This window comes from Rattus rattus, chromosome 1 (genome assembly GCF_011064425.1).
Source record: "Rattus rattus isolate New Zealand chromosome 1, Rrattus_CSIRO_v1, whole genome shotgun sequence".
Lineage (NCBI taxonomy): Eukaryota > Metazoa > Chordata > Mammalia > Rodentia > Muridae > Rattus > Rattus rattus.
In genome coordinates, this window is record NC_046154.1 from 210,213,120 (window position 1) to 210,240,487 (window position 27,368).

Here is a 27,368-nt window from a genome sequence, read left to right on the forward strand (position 1 = left end):
GTTTATACAACGAAGGCTAGTATAGGTGAGGACCCACTTGTCTTGGAGCAACCAGATCCTGGGGTACAGAATTTAGCATTTGAATACAAGCGGCACAGGACCCACCCCCTTCAAAGGGAAGCTTCTGCTTCTCCAGGGCCAGCCCTCTCTTTCTGCTCCCCCACTCACTCCCCTCTCACTTTCCTGGAATAATTTAACCTCCTGACCCTCCTCTGGGGTCTGAAGGGCTCTTAGTATGTCACCCACCTTCTCTCCTACTGTTCTTCCCCACGGGGCCTACTCCTAGCCACTCTGGGGCTTAGTGGCTTTTCTTTTCCCTTCCTCTCCTTCCCCCTCAGGTTTCCCATTCCTTTCTTTCCGGTTACTTCTCCTTCCACCACCACCTCCCTTTCCTGGCTTCCGTTAAACCTAGGCGGGCCATGAACTCACTCTGTAGCTCGGGCTGTATCTGAATTCATGATGTTCCTGGCCTCCACCCCTCCCCCTCACAAGCTGGGATCCCAAGTATCACCACAGCCAGCGGGAGTCAGTTTTCAAACGTCCCAAGGCGGGAGTAAGAAACAAACTGAGCCCCAACCATAGAACATAGTTCGTAAGGACATATTGTGCAGGGGAGGATCTGTGTGAGGGGCAGCTTTCAGAGTGAAGGAAAAAGGATCAGGTAATAGGACCAGAACGCTGACTGGTGTCTTGGCCTTAGTACAACAAGTATTTATTGTGCATTTACAGCCTCCCCAAAGCAGAGTGAGCAATCACACAATTAGGCTTTCATTACGAATAACTATCTGTTGTTTTTTTTTTTTCTACTACATACACGATGTCTTAACAACTTTCTGGATTCAGAGACACTAGAAGCCGGCTGAATTGTGGGGAGGTTGATTTCTCATTACTCTTTGATGTGGGGTGGTGTACTGAAAGCCTGTAGAATGTGGTGGGGGAGGGAGGCGATGGGGAACTTATTCTTGAAGTGCTCTGTCACTTGTGTCCCACTCAGGGGAAACACCTTGTGCCTCGTCCTTCATCACTGTCTGTCCCACCCCCCTTAGAACACAGCTTCCACCTCACTACCTCAGGCTGCAGATTACTCACAAACTCAGTTCCTGGGTCTCAGCCTTCCTCGTGCTGGGCCTGGTTTCAGAACATCTCATTGAACTGAGAATGGCTTCTCTACAATATTCTGCCCTTTTCATTCATTTGTTAGAATTCCATTTGTTTCACTGGCTTGTAAATTTATGTTCTTAATTCGTATTTCTCAATGAGTGCCTCTGGATGTAAGTTCTCCTGGGAGCTTTGGGCAAGCATACCAGCCCAGGGAGCCTGAACCAACATTTAGGTTTTCTTTCCATAATTAAAGCTAAGAACGTGCTGTTTAATCTGAATTTAGAGAAGCAGGGACCCCACTGGAATTATTTAATGTTTTGCAGTAATCTAGTTAGCATTCCCCTTCTGTTTGCAATTTAGATTTCCCTCGTCTTTATGTCTGTTAGGCAACATCAGTTCATCAGCCTTTCTTTATGCTAAACCCGATGTATACTTAACTATTATACAATTGGCATTCACTTCTCCCCACCCCACCCTCTCAATGCAATTGGTTTTTACCTGCCCCCTCTCTCCAGGACTCCAGGGGATAATGGCTAAGTTTTGGCTTCTCTGTCGTTGAAAATTAACAGGGTCAGAGCTTCCCTGTTGGGAAGTGAGCTTGGCCTCCCTTAACATTATGGATATGGCCCCAAAAGGGAGTTTTAAGGCTTGGTGTCTGGTCCACCTTACCTGCCAAAATACAACTGTCCCTGACGTTAGCTTACCGCCTGTATAACAGAGATGGAAAGGGGGCCAGCATGGTGGTCTGGACCGTTCTCCTCCATCCTCGACTCCACTTCTGGGGAAGTGGGAACTGTATTAGGGAGTATGGGCCAGTGTATTTAAACAGAAGACAAGCAAACGGCAAAACAGCACTTCTGTTTACAACCTTCTGGGAGTAGCTTGGTCACGTGGCCACTTGGCTACAAGGGAGACTGGGAAATGTAGTTTTTGTCTGACAGCCTCTGGACTGGGCTAAACCTTTTTATCATGGAAAATGATAAGGTCCTTTCTCGAGGAGAGCTGGGCCCCTGCAATCCAGAGTGAAGAGTCCAAGGACAGAACTGGGGCCAGACAGCTTCTCTGCAGACCTTGAGCTGTCATGAAGGCATCTGAGACATTTTCAGGAGTCTTCGGGGGCCAACAGATGTGTTTCCCACCTTGTTTTGTTTTGGGCTTGAATTCATCAGCTAGTCTTGGGCTTTAAACACTTTGGCTGGAATTAAGGGGTCTTTTCTGCATACAGTGATACTGTTTTCAGAACAGCAAGGGACACAACACTGGCATAGTTTAACAACAGAACAGGCTTCCTGACATGTCAGGAGATTTCAGCAGATACAGTAGTCACCCTGCTTGTGTGCATGCCGTATTAGCCCACTGCAGTAAGTGCCCTGTAGAAGGCCTTGGGAACAGGGCTTCTTTCCTTGTAAGCTGTTATTCAAATTGCTCCACACCCCTTCTTGGGAAACCACTCTTCCCAAAAACACTAGCATGCGAGCATGAAAAGAAAGTCAGGCTACACAAAATAGATTGATTTCCAACTAAGAGAAAAGGAAAGATTTTGTGATTGGATCTGCACAATAATCCTTAAGCATACTGTCTAGAACAGGACTGAGACAAGAAACATTCAGCAATGTAAAACAGAACAGTGTCCCAGATAATCACTCAAGATAAATTCCTGGCATTGGCCAGGAGATCTTACAGGTGGCAAGCTATCGATCAAACCTTCAGTGTTCCTCCACCCTTCCTTACCAAATATATCCAAATTCCACATCCTGGCATTCAGGCCTCTCAAAATTAAGGCTCAAATCTTATGGACATAGATGCAAAGACACTGAATAAAATATTTCAAATGGTGCATTGTGACCCAGTAGGGTTCATTTCGGATCTTCAAAAGCAATTCAACACTAAGAAATCTATTTATGTAGTTCAGTACTCACATAGATTAACAGAGGGAAGCCATTGAGCATCTCAGTAGGTGCTGAAAAGGGTGTTGGTCAAAGTCAATTCACGTTACTATTAGAAGCAGACAAAAAGCAGAGCAACCTTGGGACTCAGCAAACATCAGGACTTGATGCCCCAGGAAGACTGCAAGTGTCCCCACCACTTCTGGTATTTGTTGGTGTTAGCAGCCAATAAAAGAGATGTAAGAAAAGTTGGATAAAGACTCCAAGGGAGACACCAACTCTCAGTATTGTAAATTATATCCTTGCACATGGAAAATGCTAGGATGTAAAAAACATCAGGAAAACAAAAAGGGTTTCTTAAACTCGGCGGTGGTGGTGCATGCCTTTAGTCCCAGCACTCTGGAGTCACAGACAGGTAGATGTCTGAGAGTTTGAGGCCAGCCTGGTCTACAGAGTACATTCTAGGACAGTTAGGACTACACAGAGAAACTCTTCCTTGAAAAACCAACAACAAAAAGACCCTATCTTTCCTATACTACAAAGACGGTTTCTTTAACGTTTGGGATTTTGTTTCTGTTTCCCTTCAGGACCTGAAGCTCGCCTATGCTAATCCCCGAACACCCCTCCTGCTTTGATATTCTGTGTAGCTGAGAGCAGTCACCTGTGCTCCAGGAGTTTTCTTGGGTTTGTTTTATTTTTAAATACCTGCCCGGTATCTTTTCTTCCACTAAACGGCATTCTCAGCCCTCGGCAGGGAGTGGAGCTGAACCCAGAGCAGGAAATGGATATTTTAATATGAATTGAAACTGAACTCAAATGACAGTGTTGTTCTGTCTTTGAATCTTGAACTGGATCTGACCTGGATAAAATCCAGAAAATTCCTATCCTGTTTCTTCTCTCCAAAAACAGCCCAGAGGACCAGCCTAGAGGCCTTTCTGAATTCTGAAGCCACTTGATGTTTTGTTCTGTTTTTCCAACCAAATAGGGCAATATGTCAGAAAGCTTTTTCAAAGTTTATTATCATGATGGGAACAGGTCCTGCCTGTCACATACTGACTACCTTTGCTAGTGAAAAACTAATAAAGGCAGTTTTAAAAAAATAATAACGTTTAAAAATAAAACATAATACATTTTGTTTTCAAAAACATAATAATATATTGGTGAGCTTCAAGGATCTTTTTTTAAGTGGAAAGTTTTAAGAAATATGAGCTGGGTATGGTGGCATACGCCTTTAGTCCTAGCACTCAAGAGGCAGAGGTAGGCGGATTGCTATTGAGTTTGAGGCCAGCCTGGTCTACAAAGAAGTCCAGGATAGCCAGGGCTCTGTTGCACAGAGAAAACCTAGCTCAAAAAAAACCTAAATAAATAAATAAACAAACAAATAAATAAGAAATTAATAAGTTCCTTACCAAATTCCACTTTTTATGCCCCTTTTTTCTACAGATTTTTCTGCTATTTATTTTTAATTTTTATTTTGTATGTACATTGGTGTTTTGCATGCATGCGTGTCTACATGGGGTGTCAGATCCCCTAGAACAGAAGTTACGGACAGTTGTGAACGGATGTGGCTGCTAGGAATTGAACTCGAGTCCTCTGGAGGAGCAGCCAGAGCTCTTAACTGCTGAGCCCTCTCTCCAACCCCTGTACTCCTTTTTTTTAAGGTAATGAATTTAAACAACTCCACAGAAACAAGATTTTGGTGACCATTGATGTCTTAGTTAGGGTTTTCATTGCTGTAAACAGACACCATGACCAAGGCCACTCTTATAAAAACAACATTTAATTGGGGCTGGCTTACAAGTTCAGAGGTTTAGTCCATTATCATCAAGGCAGGAGCATGGCAGTGTTTAGGCAGGCGTGGTGCAGAGGATCTGAGAGTTCTATATTGCGTTCGCATTCGGAAGGGAATCAGGAGAGACTGGCTCTTAAGGGCAGCTAGGAGGAGGGTCTCAAAGCCCACTGCCACAGTGACACACTTCCTCCAACAAGACCTCACCTCCTAATAGTGCCACTCTTTGAACCGAGCATAGTCAACCCATTACAATTGATATCTCATATTTGTGTGGTTGGCTCTCTTTTGTGGTTGTCCGTTGTTTGGTTTTATACCAGCTTTATAAAGACAAATGTTAGCTTTAAGGCATTTCAGAGCAGAAATAGGTAATGGAGTGTACAGACCTGGACCCTTGCCCCTGGTTAAATGCAGTGTCTCCTTAGACTGCAGACTACCTATTACGTTGCTGGGGCTCAGCTGCGGCTCACTGCCAATGGCCGCAAGCCATTGTACTAAAATCCTGTGCCTCACAAATGCACTCACGAATGTCCTCAATGGAAGGGGTAAGTCCCATCCTTTCTCCTGTTTTGAAAGGACGCTAGCACCATGCCTGCCTGGATGCTGCTATGCTCCTGCCTTGACGATAATGGACTGAACCTCTGAACCTGTAAGCCAGCTCCCACTAAATGTTTGCCTTTGTAAGAGTGGCCTTGGTCATGGTGTCTGTTCACAGCAATGAAAACCCTTACTAAGAGATGTTCTTCCTCCATGATGGCCCGTGGAGGTCAGGTTCCCGCCCAGCACTCGAGTGGCTCTCTCCATTCCTCTGGATAGCTGTAGCAGCATCCCTTTGCATTTTCTCCTGACTCGTTAGTCTGTTCTAAGAGTTTGTATGCATGTGTGACTTTTCTAAATATTTGAGCTAACTTGGGTTGTCCACCCCTACACACACACACACACACACACACACACACACACACACACACGCACGCACGCACACCTGTGGGAATCAGGGGTTCAAGTCATGTGACACAAGGACCCTGGTAAAGCCTCGATGTTTGTGTTCCCCTAAACTCACACCTTGGATCTTCATCTCTAGTATGGTAGCAATAAGAGATGGACCTTCAGGGGTAACAGGGTCCTCATGGGTGAATTAGCGTCCTTCCAAAACAGGAGAAAGGATGGAACTTTCCCCTTCCACTGAGGACACACGGCGCATTCGTGAGGCACAGGATTTTAGCAGATGCTGACTCGACGACGGGAACTTTCAGCCTGCAGAACTGTGAGCAGTAAACTCTTGCTCAGGAACTAAGGTAGCCTGGCCCACTGAAGACAAAGGGCAGGACCACGAGCTTCATCCCACTCCCTGCACCCCACGAGCCATCCTCGCCTTTGTCACCCTGACTTTGGCGACCCCTTCCTGTGGGTCTGTAGCAGTGTGTGGCCTTCCGTGAACATCGGGGGTGACTTCTGTTGTTCACAGCTAACCACAGAGCCCTGGTGCCACATGCTTGCAATCTGAGAACTTCCTTCTTGGTGTCTTCCTTGTGCTTGGTCCAGGATCCACAGCGGTCAATGCCATGTCCAACAGCGTAGGTTCTCAAAGCTTTGCCACCAGATTGTTCATCTCCGAAGTCAGCTTTCACCAGCCTCCTGCCCAATGCCTCACCCCAATTCCATATATCCGTATATCCATGTATATTCCATATATCCGTATATCCATGTATATTCCATTTTGCTTCAGAACAGAGGACCTTCCACTATCATTTAGATACCAAATGGAACTCTACCTATTTACTTAAGCAGAAACCAGCTAAACCGGAATGAATGCAGCCTGCCAGGATCCCTCCCACCTCACTTACACCTGGGCTCTGCCCTGACAGCCGGTGACTTTTGAGTGATGTTGGCACTGAATGACAAGAGGTAGGACTCCCTGTTTGGGTGACATTTTCAGCATAGAGCTCGTCTTTGGTAGCTGCATCTCTGAACTTTAATCAGGGATGTGTGTTCGGGGCCAGGAAGGAATCTGCCTTCCTCTCCCTTCCTCCTATGCCTCCCCTCTCCCCTCTCTATCTCTGCCTCTTCTTGATGGACATGGAGTGTGTTCTGCTGACCCCCTTGAGCTGTCAGAGTCTGAGGCCTCTCTCTGCAGAGCAGTAACTCTGGGGAAGGCTCTCGGGTAAGCCCAGAGGCCCCAGGTCACACTCTCCTTTGGATCTTTTATGGGTCGACAGACTCAGTGGCTTTTAAAAGGTATTTTTTCATTGATTATTTTATCATTGTTGTGTGTGATGCACGTGCGTGTGCGGAGGTCAGAGGCACAAACTTCAGGAGTCGATTTCACAGTGGGAACTGAATCTAGGATCAGAACTCAGGTCTTGGGGCTTGAGCAGCTGAGTCATATTGCCAGCCAGGCTCCAGGGTCCTGCAGCCATGACAGCACTTTTTCAATGCACTATTTGTTATTGGTTTACGATACTAGGGCTTGATCCCAGGCCCTTGTACGTGTTGAACAAGTGTTCAATACCTGGTCAAAACCTGTTTTGACTTTTGCTTTGAAACAAGGTTTTGTTAAGTTGTACAGCCTAGCTTTGAACTCATTCCAGCCCAGGCAGGCCTTGGATTTAAGACTATGACACCTGCATCTCCTGAGTAGCTGGGACAATGACACGTATTGTTTGGAGTAGTTCCAACATCCGATTTGGCAACCCTGCGCACCTCTGAGCAGGGCTCTTGGCAACTAGTTGCCCTTCCGAAGGGCAATTTGGGGGCTTTGAGTCTGGTTTTCTCTTCACTTGAGCTGACAGAATAAATCACTGGCTAATGCAGGATATACAGGACACACAGGTATTTATGTCCTGACTACCAGCTGAACAGAGTCAGCCACGAGGGAGAGGGTAAGCTAGCTTCAGGACTTACCTGGGGAGGGAGGGCTTTCTAACAGCTCCCAAGAGCATCGTTCTGGGCTCTGGGGTAAAGTCCAGTTCCAGCACTTAGCTATCCATGTTGGCAAATTACTCAGTAAAGTATAGATAATATTAGTATCGATTTCATATTTTCTTGTAGCAATTAACTGGGATAAAAACGTAACCAGCTTCCCACCTAGAGACTGGTACACAGTAGGAGTTTGAAAATGCCAGTTGTTACTACAGGTAATAAAACCAGCAGCCACTGTGGAAGAGCAATCTGTGCGAATTCGGCTTGGGACTCTGCACTGGAGGTAAAAGCCGCAGGAGTGAGCCACCCGGTGGGGCAGGGGTCAGAGCTGGAGCTCTCTAATCTTGACCTTCCTCCCACACTGCACTGGGAGGAAGCACAGAAGAGGTCAAAGCCATCACAAAAGCCCCCAAATTCAGACTCACCCGGAGTAGAAGAGGAAAGGGTTAACCTGGTGTTCGTAATTGGAAAATATTCCCATCTGCTACCAAGGAGCTGAGGTTGACGTGGAAGTAGCCGTCTGCAGAGTGGAGCAAGCCCCGCCCACTTCCTACTTGGCGCTCTTCTCTCTTGGAGATAAGAGTGACCTTCTGGCCAGGAGGAGGCAGGAGGAGGCAGGCCTCCGCTGGACCTGATCCACGATGGGCCGGTACTGACTCAGCCATCTCTGGCTGATGACGAAGTTGAGAGTAAAGGTTTGGATATGTTTGTGGCTGTGACGTGCATGCTGATATTTGGTGGCCAATGTAGCAATGTTGGCAAGTGAGACCTTTAAGAGGAATTAATGTCTTTCTGTGAAGACCAGACTGTCTTAGAGATAAGCTGTCATGAAGGGGGTCACTGCCTTGACTCCCTCTTCCAAATGTTCGTGCCCAGTCTCCTGTGTGCTCCTGTCATGTGACTTCATCACCCGAGTTAGGATACAACATGAGGGCCCTTGCTAGATGCGGCTATGCGATCCTGAACTGTTTTGCCTCTAGAGCTGTGAGCCAAATAAAGACCTTCTCTTTTTTAAATGATCCGCCATTCTGTTATGGAAACAAAACAGATCAGTAGTGGTACCATGAGCATCATCTAGACTGAGGGCTGAGGTACAGGTGACATGGGAAAAGAAATGAGGAACTATAGAGGATGACGAAGACCCAATTCACAGCTTTTTAAAACCTAAGCTTAGCACTACATTCTATGTATGTATGTATGTATGTATGTATGTATGTATGTATGTATGTGTTTAACATCTCAATACCAGCTCCCCCCTGTATCCCCCTCCCCCATTTTCTCTCCCCTGTCCTTTGAGAAGTGGGAGCCCCCTTCTGGGTAGCACACACACACACACACACACACACACACACACACACACACACACACAGCCACTGCAGGCCTAGGCCTATCCTCTCCCACTGAGGCCAGACGAGGCAGCCTGGCTAGAGGGGTCAGACCACAGGCAGGCAACAGGCTCAGGGACAGTCTCGCTCCTGTGGCTGGGGGACCAGCATGAAGACCAAGCTGTTCATCTGCTACATATAAGGACGGGCACGGGGCTAGGTCTAGCCTGTGCTTGCTCTTTGGTTGGTGGTTCAATCTCTGATCCAGGTTAGTTGACTCTGTGAAGCCCCTGTCCTTTCAGGTCCCTCAGTCCCAGTCCCACGTCCTTAACAAACCGTGAACAGCACCAGCCCCCATGCACAACGAGGACTGGCAAACATCCCTCACTTATACCAAATCACAACTGTATTGCGATTGACGAAGCTGTTTCACTACTAAATCCTGAGGGGCAGAGAAATGTCTCTATTGGAGGTTCATCCTGCCAGTCTTAGTTTCACAGCAGCCTGACGCTACCTGACTTTTTAACCCACTGGGAAATAAATCCATGTTGGGGTTAAAAGTCAGTCTTGTCAGCTCTAGCAGTATTCAAGAGTCATGAGGCTCATCTGAGAGAAAGAGAGACAGAGACAGAGACTACAGAGATGATAGCAATACTAAAGAAGATGAGACAATTATATTGACCCTATTGTGTGCTCTCAATATCAAACACAAAGTTCTATGACAAATAGGGGCTATAGCAAGCCATTGGTAAATACTTCAGGTGCAGTTATACTGACAGTTTTCATTTGTAATCTTGAAAAAAAGTTTCTGTTAATCCTCAGAAATCACTTGTAATTAAGCTCCTGTTTAATGTATGTCGAATTCCTAGCTATCCAAGCGCAGCAGCGTCTCCCTCACCGCCTAGCTCTAAGAACTGGAACTGGCTGTCTTCAACCTTTGGCTTTTTCTTGAAGGTTCACTTCAAGTCTCTTTGTACTGATTTTTCTGCCACTAACTATCTTAGTAGAAGTTGATGTTGATTTGGCATTGGCCATCCAGCTGCCTTCGGATAATGCGGGAGAGGGTTAAATGGTGTCCCTGTGACCTGGTGTCCCAAGTGAAGCACAACCTTTATGGACTGAAGAGATCCACCTCCAGAAGAGGAAAATCATGGTTGGCAGAAGAAAAGAACCTCGAAGCTTGGCTTTTGCCCTTGGTTCTCAAAAAAGCCACCACATAGGTCTTCACAGAAGTCAAATGAAAACCAGTCCCTTCCACCAACCCTGCCCCCCAATCCTCATAAGGTTTCAGAAAGTGAAATCCAAACTCAGAAAACTGTCCAAATGGTGTCGTCTGCCTCCTCTCCCACCATTCAATCCTTCTTGGCTGTGTTTTTGTCAATTGCCCTTTTCAACCCTTAGGTGGGGCACATCTCTGCACACCTAGAACTTCATTGTAATCCACCATGTTTTAACAGATTGGCAGAACAACTCTAAGAATGCAGTGGCCTGGAGAAGGAAGACAGGCAGCCTATTCCTCATAGATACTATAAGGCTGATGGTGGTGGATGCAAGTCCTATCCATCTGTCTGTTCATCTGTCCATCTGTCTATCTATCTATCTATCTATCTATCTATCTATCTATCTATCTATCTATCTATCTATCTATCATCTATCTATCTATCAGACTGTCTACTTAGATTCTGTGTGCTCAGAGGACAATTCACAGGAGTTGGATCTCTCCTTCAGCCATAGGGGTCCACACCTCCCACTCTCAGGCTAGGTCTAAAGTACCTTTATTCACAAAGCATCCTGCTAGCCAATTCAAAGATAGATCTTATGTTTCCTCCTGGGTGGGAGCCTATAGCCCTACTTTGAGAATTGCTGGCTTAGAACAGTCACAGATGAGACTTGTGTGAAAGAGAGAGAAGCAAATGCAGGCATGAGATACACGTGTGTGCTGGTTCTGTGGCTCGTAGGTTCTGGATTTGCAAACACGCCTACTTGCCTCACCACAACTCCAGCAGCCCTTGTTGGCCATTTCCAGATGTGTATTAAGTAGGTGGACAGTTTGAGTCTTCTGATTTTCAGCTGTGGTGGCCAGGGCTCAGAAAACAGTAGTTCAAAGCACAGGTCTCCAAAGCGAGCTTTCTCTCCACCCTTCTCTCTCTCACCCCATCCTCCCCTGAGTCAAGCTGTAACTGACCAGAGTTCCTCTCCCCCAGTGTGGGCCAAAGAAGCCAAAGCTTGCTGCCACGACTATAAGACAAAACAAAACAAATTACATTAACACTGCTTCCATCTTGCTGTGGACCAATTATCAACATAGAAGCAAAGGGTCTTGACCCACCCTGAAAGCAAAAGATGTGGCAATGGAGAAGCCAGGAAGGCTGGGGACAGGCAGGCCTGGCTTGGTGTCCCCAGCTCAGGGCTCCTTGTGTCCACCCAGGTGGCAGTCCTTGTTACTTGAAGTGTCAGCATTAGAAGCAATAGTTCAGTGTGGGTGGCCCGGCTGAGGCTCTGGAGTCACATAAAACTGTGGGCAAATGTCCTTGTGTTCTCCTCATTAATTTGTTTCTGGCAGAAAGTGGGGAGGGGTGGGTGGGGGAGAATGGTCTGGGGATGGGGTGTGGGGAGCCCCCCTCTGCTCCTACTTCTGTAGGTCCAACAGGATGAGGATTTGGCCTGTTCACCCCTGAGTTTCTCGGCTTCAGTTTCTCAGACTACGTAGTGTCCCCCTCTTGTTTTGCTAAAACATGGAGGCTTTTTGCTGCTGACACGTTGTTTACATTGCTGCTGAGCACAGGGCTCGAGTGAGTACAGTGCAAGCACAAGCACACGGTGGCTCACAGCCTGTAATACATGAGTCAGAAAAGTTACCCATTGTTAATGCTCAGTGAAATGTCTTTAAACAGAAAGATCATGCTATTATTTTTTCTCCATTAACTTATTTATTTATTCCCTTTACATCCCAATTGCTGCTCCCTCATGTATCCCCCTCCCCCCACTGTGCTATTACTGCCTCTTGCTTTAACCTGTGCTGACCACAAACTCACAGCAACCCCCCTGCCTCAGTTTTGGATTACAGATATAAGCCATCAGGACTACAGAGGCTACGTATGTGTCGATTGGGTGTAAAACGTCTCCTAATTTGTCTGTTCTCCATGAACTCAACCACCTTCGGGTTCAGGATTTGCTCACTTAATGAGCAAATATTTGAAGCTATGTCATGTGGAAAATCACATTAAATAAAGGGACTGTATTGGAAGACAGACCAGGAAGGAGATCTGAGAAGGACAGGTGAGGTTGGAGAAGGCACCAGCAAACCCGTAGGTCCCAGTAGGAAGGGCAGAGCAGGGACCCCAGCATCTTCGATCTCTAACACCCTAATAGCTCAGCCCTGATGAGTTTCCTCTAGGGCAGTGGTTCACAGGCTCCCTACTGCTGCGACCCTTTACTGCTGCGATCCTTACTGCTGATCCTTATGCTGTGGTGACCCCCAGCCATACAATTATTTCATTGCTACTTCATAACTAATTTCCATACTGTTGAATCACATTGTAAACATCAGTGTTGGGGTTGGGGATTTAGCTCAGTGGTAGGGCGCTTGCCTAGGAAGCGCAAGGCCCTGGGTTCGGTCCCCAGCTCCGAAAAAAAAAAAGAACCAAAAAAAAAAAAAATCAGTGTTTTCAATGGTTTTAGGGGACTCCCGTGAAAGGGCTGTTCAACCCCAAAGATTTCAAGACCCGCAGGGTGAGAAACACTGCTCTAGGCTCTTCCCCAGGTGGTGACACTGCTCTAGGCTCTTCCCCAGGTGGTGACACTGCTCTAGGCTCTTCCCCAGGTGGTGACACTGCTCTAGGCTCTTCCCCAGGTGGTGACACTGCTCTAGGCTCTTCCCCAGGTGGTGACACTGCTCTAGGCTCTTCCCCAGGTGGTGACACTGCTCTAGGCTCTTCCCCAGGTGGTGACACTGCTCTAGGCTCTTCCCCAGGTGGTGACACTGCTCTAGGCTCTTCCCCAGGTGGTGACACTGCTCTAGGCTCTTCCCCAGGTGGTGACACTGCTCTAGCTCTTCCCCAGGTGGTGACACTGCTCTAGGCTCTTCCCCAGGTGGTGACACTGCTCTAGGCTCTTCTCTGGGTGGTGACACTGCTCTAGGCTCTTCCCCAGGTGGTGACACTGCTCTAGGCTCTTCCCCAGGTGGTGACACTGCTCTAGGCTCTTCCCCAGGTGGTGACACTGCTCTAGGCTCTTCCCCAGGTGGTGACACTGCTCTAGGCTCTTCCCCAGGTGGTGACACTGCTCTAGGCTTCTGCACAGGTGGTGACACTGCTCTAGGCTCTTCCCCAGGTGGTGACAAGTGAAAGCTGGGTGCCCGTTTCTTCAGAGTATGAGTTCTTTCCTAGAAGTGTCACAAGATTGCAATGTCTCCTCCTGCAAGGAGACCAGAAGGAAGCATGAGGTGACAGAGACACACTTATTGAAATGTGGGTAAAGATGCTTACGGCCAAGCCTGACAGCCAGAGTTTGGTCCCCAGAATCCACACAGTGGAAAGAACAAACTGACTCCTGCACACACTTGAGCATGCATGAGTGTGCGCCTGTGTGAGCACCATCCTTACCCCGCAAAATCAATTAACCAATCAATAAACAAATACGGCTTTAAAAACAAAGGTGGGCACTCTCAAGCCTTTTTATTTTCTAAGGACAGATTGACTTCCTTTTCCCAGATGGACACGGAGGTGGGTTTGGCCTACATAGCTGCTCTGGGTCACTGTGGATGTTCATCTGACGGTGGCTCCTCTCTGTTAACTCTTGGTGGCTGTGGCTGCTGTGGAGAGAGAGTCCTGGCTCTGGCCAAGGTAGCTGGGTGCCTGGCGAGCTTGGCTTCCTGGTTTCTGTTCTCAGCTGCAGCACGCTCTCACCCCCTGGTGACCGCACACTCCAACTGCAAGGCCTGCTTCGAAGACGTCAGGGAAGCAGCCTTGGCCTGAATCGGGGAGAAAGTCATGGGCAAAGGGTTGCTCGTTCCCTTTGATCTAGAGTAATCTTGAGCGACCGGTTGGGGTGGCTCTCTTCTCCAGGTTAGAGTGCATCTTGGGTGTGTTCCAGAAACGCTTGACAGACACCGCACACGGCAGGAGTGGTGAATGAAAGTCAGCAGATGGTGCCACAGCAGGCCTCAAGCTTCCCACCCTCGAGGGTCTCCCAGAGCCCTCCCCGAGCCCAGCCCCCTGCACAGCCCCATTCTCCAAAGACAGGCTTTGGTTTGGTTTTGCTGGTGAGATCAGAAAAGCTGAGGAAGGCTTTGAAGTTAACACATTCTTTCCTGGGAGGGGCCAGATACCCTAAATCCTCTGTTTTTACTACTTGATTCTGAAGGCTTTCTTACTGCAGCTTTGAAGCTCTGCCTCGCTCACTGTGAAGGGGGAAGCTGTTAAACCATTAACACTCCAGTGTGAAGAGGGCCTGGACCACTTTCTTAGGTAAAGCTTCTGCTTGCAGAGACTTGGACAAGGGTCAAAGGGAGAGTGCATGTGGATGGAGAGGGCCCAGAGTATGGTCTTCCTGTGATTCTGGGGCAGAGAGGGGCAAGGGAGACCCCAAGGGCACATTTCAAATCCCATCACCCCAGTCTGCAGGGACACTGACAAAACCTTGGAGAGGGCCTGCAAGATGGCTCAGCTGGTAAAGGTGCTTGTCACCAGGCTCTAAGACCTGAGTTTAAAGTTTAGTCTTGCGATCTATATGTTGGAGGGAGCCGGCTGACTCCTGCAGATTGCCTACACACACACACACACACACACACACACACACACACACACACACACACACACAACTTTAAAGCTGAGTTGATGGAGGAAGATACTGTGGGACCAGTCCTCTAGGATACACAGAGGTACTTGAGAAGACCCAGGGTCGGCTCCTGGATGTTCCTGGAAATGAGAGTGCTATGAGGAGACCAGCACTTTCATGCGGTGGGGACATGCTGACTGAGCCCTGTGTGCCTGTTCCTCTTTGCCACCACCCAGGCAGCACCACTCACCTCATTCTTGTTCCTCGCCTGACCCGAGTCTGACTGAGCTCATAGCTTTACTCTCATGGCGGGGGCTGGAGACACAGGGTTAAGGGCACCAGCTGCTTTCCCGGAGACCCCAGGTTCAGAACCCAGCACCCAACATGGCGGCTCACAACTATCTGTGACTCCAGTTTCAGGGGATCTGACACCTTCTTCCAGCCTTCATGGGCAGCAGGCACACACGGTGCACAGACAAACATGCAGGCAAAACTCTCATACCCATAGAATAAACAAATTAAAAATTAAAAAAGGCAATAAAGGGAGCAAAACTGTCAGTACTGATCAGTTATGTGACACGTTATAAGTTATCTCAAATTCAGAGAAGACGAGTGGAGTAGGGACACTGGATCACCTCCCCTCGTCTCTCCGGATGGTTCTATCCATTTGGGTTAGACAATAATTCATTGCCGGGAGACAAAATCCACCAGGAGTGTTTACAACGAAGAATTGCAACAGGGGATTCTCAGTCATCCTACAGCAGTGTCGCAGAGGAAAGAGAACCCTGGAAAATCTCCTAGAGGCTAACAAGGATGCTGAGCTGGGCATTCCTGACTCAGGTAGGGCTGCTCTAGGGTCCAAGTGAGTGAGCTTGTGGCCAGGAGGGACTGGCAAGGTCCCCTCTATTAGAGAGAAGCCGTGTGTTGGTGTGGGGATTCTATAGAGAACTGTCCATGACGCGGACTGAGGGGATGACCCCACATCTTCTGCCCTCACTGTTGAACTCCAACCCCTAGGAGCAGAAGGAGCTGCAACCTGGAAGGGTGCCCGTCCTCCATGGTGTCCTGCAGTGCCCTCTACTGGCCAAGTGTTGCCAAGCATCACGGAAGCTGTAAGGAAGATCCAAAGCCCAGGTCCTCAGACAGGGTGTTGACAGTTGGCACAGGGTAACTTCTGTATAAACGCTATTGACAGTCATGTACTTCTTCATCCATACTTAGCTTCGGGTTTTCTTGTATTAACAGTTGACCTGGTTACTTTTCCTTTTAAGACTAGCATGGATTTTCCAAGTCTCCTCTGCTTTTTTAAACAATTCCCTCCCACAGAATAGCCACAGACTCAGATAACTTTGGCAGCATTTAGTGCCAGAATTACTGTAAGGTGACAGAGCCGTGGCTGCCGAAGCCACAGTTGAAGAACCTGCAGCATCTGGAGCAGGACCTCTGGGCAGTTGCCTTAGTGCCTGTCTCGCCTTGGGAGAATTCACTAACTCGAGCCTTTCTCCCCATGTGTGGACTAAAACACAGCTGTGAGGCCAGGCATGGTGTACACAAGCCCTTAAAGCCAGCACTCAGAAGGCAAAGGCAGGCAGATCTCTGTGAGTTCAAGGCCAGCATGGTCTACATAGTGAGTTCTGGGACAGCCAGGGTTATTTAAAGAGACACTGTCTCAAAACAAAAAAAAAAAAAAAAAAAAAATAATGCACAACTTTGCAAAAACTATTAAGCTCCAGTGACAATTGTGACACCACCCAAACCTGGGCCACCATCCCTAGTCCTTTCAAAGGTCCCCAGACCTTTCCTGCATTTCCATAGACGCCATTTGGTCTGTATCTGACGTTAAAATCCCTGAAGGACTGTCACTCCAGAGAAGTAAAGGGATTCTTAACAAGTTGTATTACTTTTCTCTATTAATCGCCAGCATGGCTGCTGGGAAGCAGCCCTGAGAGGCAGTGTGTGATTTCAGCTGCCAATCAGAACACAAAGAATGTCAGCCAAGCAAAAATCCAGAATGCGTCTGGTCCCCACCACCGTGGATGTGTGAGTTCTGAGCTTTTGAACACCCGGCGGCAAACGCATTTGCGATACGCAGCACATTTGTGGCTTGGAGGCTGCTGATTCTGTGGTCTGACAGGCTCAGGTGCAGCTGAGAGGGAAGGGCGCTCAGTGCGCGCTGAGTCGTGGGCTCAGGTCTCAGCACTGTGAGCTGTACCCTGTAGTAGCTCTCTCTCTCACACTATAGATGCGTGTATGTGTGTGTGTGTGTGTGTGTGTGTGTGTGTGTGTGTGTGTAATATATGTAATACATTATATAAATCTTGAAATTATTTGCATCATAATCATTTGTTTTCTTGCCATACACACATTTTTATTTAAAATTATTCATCGTGTTTGTGGGGAGAGGCATGAACTTGGCATGGCGTACATGTGAAGGCCAAAGAACAACTTTTAGAAGTTGTTTTTTTTTTCTCCTTCCACCATGTAGGTCCCGGGGATCACACTCAGCCTTGGCAACATGTGATCTGACCAGCAGAGCCATCTTGCTGGCCTCTGTACACACTTGGTACTGTATGGAGATGCACAGTCAGGGGCTATGAGAGAAGTCTTAGGTGTCTGGGTATGGCGCCTTATATCTGTGGTATCAGAGCTTACGGGCGGGAGACCGATTACTCTGAGTTGTGCTATAGTTTCTGTATGTTGCATGCCTGCACAGTTACTAATTACTGAGTTGTGTCACAGCGCTAGGACAGGCCCTGGTGTGGTTTAAGACCCTATCCCATCTCTTCACTCTTGGACACAAGTACCTGGAACAGACTTTGTGCTGCCCCTCAGTGGCCCCAGTAAAGCACATTTTTGTTTTGTTTTTCCATGGACGGGATCTTTCCCCCATTTTCTTAAAAGATGAAGTCACTTCAGTGCTCAGAGGAATGCAGGGCCATAAATGCATTCAGCTCACCCGTTATAAATTGCTGTGTCTGGAAAGCCATTCAAACCAGAAATATTAAGAAAATTCACTGTTTTCTTTCTTTCTTTTTTTTAACGGAAAAGGTTGGCTTTGGTTGTTAGTTTGCATTGAGTGAATGGCTTTTCCAGACAAATGCTTTTCTTTTTTTTTTTTTTTTAATGTACTTAACTTTATTCTACCTGAAGAGGCACCCCCTCCCCACCTCACCATATCATACTTCTACCAAAACATATATCCTGGCCTTCTTTTTTCTAAAAGAGCACACTGTGACTCCTGCCTCAGCCTTGGGTGTTCAGGTCGCTCGCTTGTGTTGCTGTGAGTCCTGCTTTGTTGATTAATTGTCAATCACCCATAGCATTCAAGACATTCTAGGTTCGACATCCAGCACTATTGAAAACAACAACAAAGGAATATGTGTGTTTTGGAACAACACCAATAATCTCAACATTCTGGAGGTGTTGGCAAGAGGAATTGAATTCGGGGCTGGAGCGATGGCTCAGTGGTTAAGAGCACCGACTGCTCTTCCAGAGGTCCTGAGTTCAATTCCCAGCAACCACACGGTGGTCACAACCATCTGTAATGGGATCCGATGCCCTCTTCTAGTGTGTCTGAAGACAGTTACAGTGTACTCATATACATGAAATAAATAATAAAAAAGAATACATTTAAGAATATACTCGATGATTTGTCATTAACGTTTTTAGCTTGTTTTTCCTTTGTGTAGGTGAGGCAATACGAGGGAATGGGAAGCCAGAGAGTTGGTTTGGAGACTTGAAGATAGGTTGGAGCCAGTATATGGCAGGGTCCTGGCAACAACCAAAATGGACGATTTTATGGCCACCAGGGGGATATTTGGAGTCCTTAAGATCAGGGCACAAGCTGAGTTGGAATGAGGGTATCTCCTGGTTGGTATAAATTTGGACCACAGGAAAGCTGCTGGTAAGAGACCCTGATGGTATATTCGTCTCACTCTGGGATGGACCGGGATTGACTTTGGCATGAAATGACTGCTGGTTTTGGAGTTGAGGTGATTTATGGTATTGAAGTTGAGGTGACTGCTGGTGTTGTAGTTGGGGTGACTGCTGGTGTTGTAGTTGGGGTGACCGCTGGTGTTGTAGTTGAGGTGACTGCTGGTTTTGTAGTTGAGGTGACTGCTGCTGTTGTAGTTGAGGTGACTGCTGCTGTTGTAGTTGAGGTGACTGCTGGTTTTGTAGTTGGGGTGACCGCTGGTGTTGTAGTTGAGGTGACTGCTGGTATTGTAGTTGAGGTGACTGCTGGTGTTGTAGTTGGTGACCGCTGGTGTTGTAGTTGAGATGACTGCTGGTGTTGTAGGTGAGGTGACTGATGGTATTGGACTTGAGGTAACTGCTGGTGTTGGAGTTCAGGTGAGTGCCAGTATTGGGATTGACATAGCTGCTGAAGTTGGACTTGAAATGCCTGCTTAAGTGGGACTTGAAGTAACTGCTGGTGTTGCTGCTGGACTTGAGGTGATTGCTGGTGTTGGAGTTGAAATAACTGCTGAAGTTGGTCTTGAGGTGACTTCTGTTGTTGCTCTTGGTCTTGAGGCGGCTTCTGGTGTTGCTCTTGGACTTGAGGTGACTGCTGCTGCCCTTGTTCCTTTTGACTGTCATGTTTGACTTTCTTGCATTTTGCTCGTTGGTTCTTGAACCAAATCTGTATTGCTATGGGTTTTATCTTCATTTGTGATGCTAATTTCTTTCTGAGATCACTGCTTGGGTATGGGTTCTGGTCAAAGAAAAGCCTCAGTGTCTCCACTTGTTTCCCAGTGAATGTAGTTCGACTCCTTTGTAGACACTTTGGGTCTCACCTTTAGGAAGGACCTGAGTGTCTGACATCCTGACCATAGCTGCTCCCAGGTACTGCAAGTAAGGACATCGACAAATGCTTTTCTACAGTCAGTGTAGACAGAGAAGGGATCCCATGAGCTGCCACAGGCGGATCTAGACGGCAAATCCAGAACTGCCAATGCTCACGTGCTTAGAGGCTAGCGGAGGCTGCATTTAAAGAGAATAAAATAGTAACCAAATATTTTAGGTGGGAAGGAGCAATAATTCATCCTTAATTAGATGCTAGAGTTGGACATAAAAATAAAACAAATGTATATGAGCTTAATGTACATGTTTATGATGCTTGGTGAGCACAGCCTTGCTAAGAGCACAGTCAGGAAGTAAGACTGGAGGCAGAGAGGAAGTCGTTCTCACAAGCACATTCACCACAGTGTGACTAATAGACTCTACAGGTCCTCAACGAAGGAGGGGCCAGGCAAGCACAACAGGCCACAAAGAGTAATGCATTGTGACTTTTTATGTGTGTTTCTGTGGTTGTGTGTGTATGCATGTGTGGTTGTGTGTGTGTATGCATATGTGTGTGTTTATGCATGTGTGTACATGTATATATATGTGTGTATGCATGTGTGTGGATGTGTATGTGGGTGTGGGTGTGCATGTACGCGTGTATGCTTATGTGTATGTTTATGCATGTGTGTACATGTGTATACATGTGTGGATGCATGTGTGTGGATGTGGTTGTGTGTGTGTGCGTGTGTGTGTGTGTGTATGTGTGGTGTGTAGGTGTGTAGGTGCCATGTGGATGTGCAAGGCCTTAGGTTGATAACGGGAGTCACCCTCTATCTCTTTTGATGCAGAACTCATCAGTTGGACAGTATTGCTAGCTGTCTTGCTCCAAGAAGTCCCTTTTTGCCTTCCCAATTGCAATTACAGGGGCTCAGCCGTGCCCAACTCTCAGCTTTTACTTTAACCACTGAGTCAACCCACCAGCCCTTGTAGATGTTGTCGAGAAGTCTGGAGAGAATCAAAAAGGAAACCATGATTAAAAGGCGAGCACAGTGCCTGCCTTCCTGGGGTTGGTCATCTACCAAGGAAGCCAGACAATAAGCAAACCGAATAACACAGCTGCACACCACGACCTGTGCACAGACAGAAGAGTGGAGTAACATGGCGGGAACAGAGAGTGGGGGAGTGCTTTCTTGGGAGGTGTCTTAGGGCTTCTCTCTGTGACGAGACACCATGAACAGGCAACTCTTATAAATGAAAGCATTTAATCGGGGCTGGCTGGCAGCTTCCAAGGTTTATTTAGTTCATTATCAGGTGGGAGCATCCACTGCTGAGAGAAAAACTCAGGGCTTGGTGTCCCTACCCTGTGAGAACACAGGGGGAATTGCTGAGCCCTCTGTGAGCCAGGGAGAGCCTGCAGGGCCCTGACACCTGCTCTCAGACTTCTAGATTGCACAACTGTAAGACATGGTTTTCTGGTGTTTAAACCACCTTGCCCATGGCATTTTGTTATGGCAACTAGATCAGATTGATATAACACACAGCCAAAGACCAGAAATGTGGAAAAAACTATGAGCAGCATCATATAGCAGGAAGCAACTCACAATTTCAAAATATCTAAACATACTAAGTCAGCTGGAAAACCACTAGTGTACCAACAGAAAAATGAGCAAGGGAGACAGGGGACTTTACAAAAGGTAAGTTGAGGAAAGCAGGGGGCAAGGAAGAAGGAAAACCATTTTCTCCAGAGCCTCAGGAGTCAGGATCACTGCCACCAATTCACACCTGCCACCAATTCACACCTGCCACCAATTCACACCTGCCACCAATTCACACCCGCCACCAATTCACACCTGCCACCAATTCACACCTGCCACCAATTCACACCTGCCACCAATTCACACCTGCCACCAACTCACACCCATCACTGACTCACACCTGCCACCAACTCACACCCATCACTGACTCACACCTGCTGCCAATTCACACCCACCACCGACTCACATCTGCTGCCAATTCACACCTGCTGCCAAATTCACACCTTCAGGACCATTTTAGAGTTCAGACCTCCAGGACTGTAAAGATAATGAATTTGTGTGTGTGTGTGTGTGTGTGTGTGTGTGTGTGTGTGTGTGTGTGTGTGTTTTAAAAGTCTCAAACTTGGGAAAGTCTGGATCGCAGTAATAGGAATTAATACCATTTCTAGTTTTTTTTTTAAAGGAAAGAATGATATTCCTTCTTTTCAGTGGTGTGAATGGCAAGTGCTAGAGAGGTCAGTTGCAGTTGACAGAAGTGTGGATTACTATACCTCTGGAGAGCCCATCTGGGAATGTTTCAAATCCTTTGTTATTTGTTTGTTTTTATGTTTGGGTTTTGAGACAGGGTTTCACGCAGCCCAGGATGGCTTTGACCACTGGACCCTCTTGCCTCTGCTTCCCCAGTGTCAGAATTATAGGCGTGCACCTCCTTGCCTGGCTCTGGTAGTTTCTGAGTTTTCTTTCCTGTTGCTGAAATAAATACCAGACAAAAGCAACTTATGGGAGAAACAGTTTGTTCTGGCTCTCAATTCACAGATGAAGTCCGTCATGGAGGCCAAGTAGAAAGGGTCACGCCCACAATCAGGAAGCAGGGATGAACACCTGCTGCTGTGGGTCTCCGTTCCACCTCACCATAGGGCACAGCCGTCGGCGAGGCAAAACGGAGCCTGACTGAGCTAATCTAACACAGCTGCTGGGCGCAGGGCTTTAGGGAAGTGGGAGACACCTCTCCACAGGTGGGAAAACGTAGCCGAGGTGTGGGAAAGCCAGAGCTGGCATTTCTTGGCTTCCAGGTCTCTAGTCGCTGCTGGAGAATGGCACAGAGAAGTCAGAAACGAAGTGTTGGGGGTCCCCGGGTCAGTGACAAGGCTGTAGCCATGGTGGTTCTCAGACTCTTGGACGTCCAGGTGCCGCTGGAAGTCACGGAAGAGCCGGAGAACGGGAGGTCTGCGAGCTGAGGATGAGTCCGGGGGCGGGCAGAGGGGAGCCCCGGCTTAGCTCAGCTGTGACTGTCCTTAGGTGACTTGGCTGTGGTTGTCTGGAAGTGCAGAGACCTTCTGTGGGAGACTTGAGCTACAGCTCAGTAGTCCAAGGCTTTCCCCATGCTTCCCATGTGGGTTCTTGATGACAGTCCTTGGTTCTAAACTGCCTATTGGTTGATTATCATGGAAAATGAATGTGTATCAACCCCTCAGGGCGGACCCGAAATATCTGGGAGAAATATCTGGTGAATGGAAGCTCATTGGCTAAGCCCTGAGGCCTCTAGGTACCTCATTAGCATGGGGAACTCTGTTCTGACCTGTGTTCCCTTATGTGGGAAGTGTGGCACGTGTTCCAGGCCAGGAATCTGGCAGGGAGCTGCCTACCTTCTCAGATGTGTACCCTGAGTTTCCAGGGTCTCAGACCTACTCTACCCACCAAGCTTCCTGCTATGGTTTACCGTCCCACAGCTGCTGAGCTCTTTCTCACATGCCCTCCTCTACCCTGCCTCCCAACCCCCGCCCCATGCAAACCTTCCTGTTTTATAGCTCCTCTTCAAGAAGACGGGTTGAGAGTGAGGCTTGCTGGCAGTGCCAAGAGAGTGGGTGGGTGAGACAGGTGACGGCCACCCTTTTGTGAATGCCGAGAACATGTGGTAGGGGCTGAAGAGCTAGGTTCCAGTCAGCACCCACATGCCGGCTCACAACCGCTCATGATTTCACTTCCGGGAATTCCATACAAAATCATTCAGATAAAATAAAAATAAATCTTGAAAAACATGTGCTGTGACTGGTGACAAGCATACCTGCTGTCTAGGGTCCTGTCTTGTAGCATCCACGCTGGGCTTCCTACACTGTCCGGGTCACTGCCCACATTTCACGGTTTGATTAGCTGAAGGTACCACATGACTCCTTCCCAGTTTGTATAAATCCTACTTACAGTTTTGTAGACTAGATATTTGAGACTGCCATCTGTTTCTAATAAGAATTCGGATTAATGTACAAGTTAGGCAAGTGTTTCTTCTCTGTTGCACCCCCTCCTCCTCCCCTCCTCCTCTCTCTCCTCCCCTCTTCCCTTCTTCTCTCCCCTCCCCTCCCTCCTCTCTTCTCTTCCCCCCCCTTCCTCTTCTCTCTTCCTCTCCCCTCCTCCCCACTCCCCTCCCCTCCTCTCCGCTCCTTCCCCTCCTATGGGGGAGGGGATGGAGAGTGGTATTTTTTTCAGTGTCTTGAGTCATATTTATTACTGTTGTTGTAGTTTTTAAGGTCAGTGTTTCTGTGCGCTCCCTGCTTTCTCAGACCCGCTCTGTAGACCAGGCTGGTTTGGAATTCAGAGATCCATCTCCTCTGCCTCCTGAGTGCTCCATTAAAGATGTGCTCCATTCTTCCCAGCTTTGAGTCAGATTTAAGACTCTGTTTTTCCCAGTGACTAAGTAGCAGGTATGTTCACCCACAAATGTGAGCCCTAAAAATAAAATAACATGTTTAGCATATTTTCATCCAATTTAATTCTTATTTGCATATCTACTCCCCCGCTCAGGTAAAATGGAGGTATGTTTGGAATTTATTCTCTCAAATGCACCCCCTCCCCCATTCTATGACAATAGAAAGTGTTTTTGGTTTCAAGGCACAGTGATGGGGTTCCGACTGGTCAGGGGGTTCCTTTGGGTGTGGATGAGGAACTACATCATAAGTGCACGTACATGTACACACATAGGCACACACATGCACACATACACATACACACATGTGTACACATATACCTACATATGTACACACAGTACATTCATACACACGTACATGTGCACACACATACATGAACACATGTATATAATGTATACACAAATGCATACACATACACATTGCTGCTGGGACTGTAACCTGACCTGGCATCTTCAGAAACCAGTATCAGAGTGTACTAAAGCTGAGCAGTTCATGTTGCCTGTACTTCTCTGACTCTATGTTATAGACTTCCCCAAAGTTTATTACACACGCGCACGCGCGCGCGCGCGCACACACACACACACACACACACACACACACACACACGTTACACATTTAGTTTATGTCTTAAATTCGTCATGGTTCCTAAAAGTTCAACTCTCCTGAAGCTCAAAAGCCATTGAAAAGATGCCTTGCTGCGGTCCTTTTTCTCTCTTCAGTAACAGCCCCACCCAGTCTTCTGACTGAGGCGGAAGGATAAACAGAACAGGAAACAGCACTGTGAGGGAGGGGGTGGACGAGACAACCATGCCCAGGTTTAAAGAATATTCTCGGGTCCCATGGACATGTTTATCAGCTGCACTCAATATGATCTAGGGACAGATCTAAAAACATCGAAGCAGCGGTGCGTCTGGGTACGCGAACATGAAAGGGAGGCTCGCATAAACAGTCACCACACTGGAATTTCTTAGTTACACCCCATGTACAACGGGCGGGACTTCTTTTATTAAGGATATTAGCTCTAAAGTTAAAAACAGGGACTCGCCTCCCTTTTTTCTCAGCATAGTTTAACCGAGAGGCTCCGGGTCTAGTTATGCACAAAGTGTCATATTTAGAACATGAAAGAATCATTTTCTGAACCGATTTGCAAGAACTGCATATACAGCTTTCTGCCGCTAGATGGCTCTGGACCTCACAGTGGCGCAGTAAAGAGGTTTGTGTCTATTTATACATACAGATCTCACAGACCCTCCTGTTACAGTTTCATAATCCCCTTACGTAATGCTGGCTTACCAGGGACGGTTAATCACCACTCTGGAGAGGGGCAGAAGGCCCCTCAGGATACGATGTCCCTAGCCCTGGACTGGAAGTAAGAGAAGGGTCTGTCCCTGGGTGATCAAGCAGAACCCCAAGACTCCAAGATTTGTTCCTGGAGAAGCTGGAGAGGCCTGGGAGGCCCAAGAGGCCGGAGAGGCCTGGTGAAGGATAAAAACAAAGAGCAGCTGCCTGGAGCATGTGACCAGCGGGATGCTGATTGCTGAGGCCAAGTCAACCACTTCTTGGGTTTGGAACCAGCAGGGAGCTAACACTGGAAGAAACTTTCTCCTAGCAGCCGCACCTGCCTGAAGCCCTCTTCTAAGGCCTGTTCTAATCACATCTGGCCACCCCTAGGGACTCAAGGACCAGCAAAGCCATGCTATTATCCCTGACCATGGGAGCCCCACCAGTCAGCTTCCTATGGCATTTTCCCAAGGGCACCAACTATTTTTTGTCTGTGAGGTCCACATAGAATTATGGATGGCAGTTTGCACACAGTAGGTACACACGTAGTGTCTGGTGGAAACAAGGGGTTTGACAGAAAGGGTCAGAAAGGCTAATGAAGTAATTGCCTATAAGTTTCTGAATCTTTGAAAGAAAAGGTTCACATCTCTCTAAATCCTTCCCACTGCAGTGGGAGGGTTAAGAATCTGAACTCTCATTATGATGGTCTGGACTCAATGCTAGCCTCGGTGTCTACTCGCTGTGTGACCCTGGGCCAGAGATTCTATCTTTCTACATCTTAGATCCAGCTTCTGTGAAATGGCAACAAGAGTAAAACTTACTTCATAGATTAGGCCCGAGGATGAAGTAAGTTGGTATTATAGTGTGCTAAGTAGGGCTCCCGGGACAGAGCAGGCACCAGTGGGGCCCCGTCACGATGCCGCAGGCAGGCCCCATGCAGGCCCTTGGGTCTCTTGCTTGCCTAGCCACCCTCAGTGAGATTTCCTTCCCAGAGTTGGCATGGGGGTGAGCAAAGCAGGACACTGCCATGCACAGTAAGTACCGTTGTCCCCACCGTGGTTAGGTCAAGCCTCCTGTAGGCTGTGTTTGGGGTCAGGAAGTTGATACTGTACAGTAAGTGCTTCAAATTTGACCGCCATGGTGGCGTCTGTATGGAATATGTATGAGTTTGCTTTTACTCACCACTGCCCCCTAGACCAGCGGTTCTCAGCTAGGGTCTCCTATCAGATATCCCACCTGTCATCAGATATACACATTATGATTTGTACTGTAAATCTGAATATCTATAGCAAGTTACAACTATGAGGTTGTGGCAAAATAACTATGGTTGAGGGTCACCACAACATAAGGAACTGTATTAAAGGGTCACAGCCTTAGGAAGGTTGGGGACCACTGCCTGAAACAGTACTGAATAACGAGCTCTTACACAGTGTGAACAATGTATTGGGGGTTACAAACAATCCAGAGATGGTGTACAGTAGACATACATTGTACGCATATCCAGCTTTCTGACTCTGCAACACAGTCTTGTTTACAAAGTTCATGGACACAGGACATTAAAACAAGTATCAGACACATGCACACACATGCACATGCACACATACACTAGTGTGCACACATACATATACATGCATACACACATGCATACATATACAAACACATACCTGCACACACACACCACACACCTGTATACACACATCATATATGCATACATACCCTCACACACACACACAGACACACACACATGCAGTCTCATGATCTTGGTTTCATGCTGAGCTGTTCTTGGCTTTGGGGAGGACATACCTGCAATGTTATAAGTTTGCTTTAGTTGACTTTTCATTCCTGGAACCAAATCCTTGAAATAGCAACCTAAAGGGGCCAAAGGTTACTCTGGTTCATGACCTCAGAAGTCTCTGACCATGACCAGCTGGTTCCGTTGCTTTGAGAGTGAGTGGAATTTCATGATGATGGGAGAGTTAAGGCAAAGCAGTTCACCTCCTGGCAGACAGGAAGGAGAATGTGACAGCAAGGGACCAGGAATAAGACCCAAGAAG